Below are 1,339 nucleotides of genomic sequence, written 5' to 3' on the forward strand. Positions count from 1 at the left end.
CTTCCACCCACATTAGAGAATTTCATGATTTTATAAGTAACATCCAGAGTAGATAAAATTTTAGGCCCAATTATTCTTTGTCACTGTGGGTTGGTAATTTTCATAAAAAGCCGAGTCTTCTGATTTGTCTATCTCCACTCATTGTTTTTTACTCCAAACTACACTGTTCCAACTTATTATATATTTCTTACTGTGAGAAATGCAGGTAACACATGGAACAATTTTCTCTGATTTTATAATGGAAGAGAATAAAAGCAATGAATGATGTCATATCTGCTTGGAGAATTGTGCAAAATACAGAACATTCCAACAAGGTACAGGTCTGCTAATATTAGCATAGTTGTCATAAAATTTATTATATAGAAGACTGCATTGTTGGGCCGTCCATGCAATTACTATCTGTTTCAGTTGACAGAAGCGTAAGTTGATCTGCAAGTCCTAAGGTTATGAATTGGAAATGAGCAATCTTTCCCTATTATAATATCAAAGAACAATTTCAAGAGAGCTAATTTAAAAGGTGACAACTGTTTGTAAAATAAACAACCACTGGGGATGTTTTCTTCATTCTTATGGAAGGGATCCTGCTTTGCTGAGTCCAAATTACTTTAGAAGGTATCAACCAAGCTATATGATTTTTCCACCTTCCAAACACTATTTCTGTAGGTCATTTGTTTGGCTCTTGGATGCTTCTAGATTATGCAATAGTGAACCGCTATTATCCTTCTATTTTTACATTCCCATGTCTGTTTTGATGGTATTGTCTCATTATTGCAGCTTTTGTCCTATGGACAGCAGCATCTGAATGCTTCTGCTCCTATCAACTTAGAAAACTGCATATTCAAACCAGTATAAATGGAAAAGTCACTGATATTCATGGTATAGTTTTGAAAACAATCTTGTGTGATTCAGAATCACTGTACATGTATATTAGGAAGTAGGCTACCACAGCTTTTCAGTGTCACTATTCCCAAAGTTTCATTTTCCTTCACTTAAGAATCTTCATTGAAGTAGGTGGCAATGCCTTAACCATATGCATGTTGTCAGGCCCAAGGGCCTCTTCCATCCTTGTCAAGGGGAGTGCTGACCTTCTCTCCTTATACAACTCTATGAGATAATGTTAAGCAAAATGTTCCCCAGATAGGGACACAAGAGGTTTTCTTTTTTCTTGCTTGCTAGTGTTTTTAATGTACTTACACTATGCTATGTGATTCTTTTGTTTCGATTGTATGTTCTTCCCCCAAGGTATATCCCCTGTTTTTACTGGATTTGACGCTGGAGCTCTGCATCTTGCATATATATTTTTTTAATGAACTTTACAATGTCGGCGGCAGGAGTGAGG

General features: G+C 36.2%; 1 pseudogene; it reads right to left on the reverse strand.

Moving 5' to 3' along the window:
- Positions 1–990: 990 nt before the first annotated feature.
- LOC138804082 (U6atac minor spliceosomal RNA) lies at positions 991–1,105 on the reverse strand (annotated as a pseudogene).
- Positions 1,106–1,339: the final 234 nt, after the last annotated feature.

Source organism: Dipodomys merriami, unplaced genomic scaffold (genome assembly GCF_024711535.1).
Source record: "Dipodomys merriami isolate MVZ:Mamm:240054 unplaced genomic scaffold, mDipMer1.0.p SCAF_3544, whole genome shotgun sequence".
NCBI lineage: Eukaryota > Metazoa > Chordata > Mammalia > Rodentia > Heteromyidae > Dipodomys > Dipodomys merriami.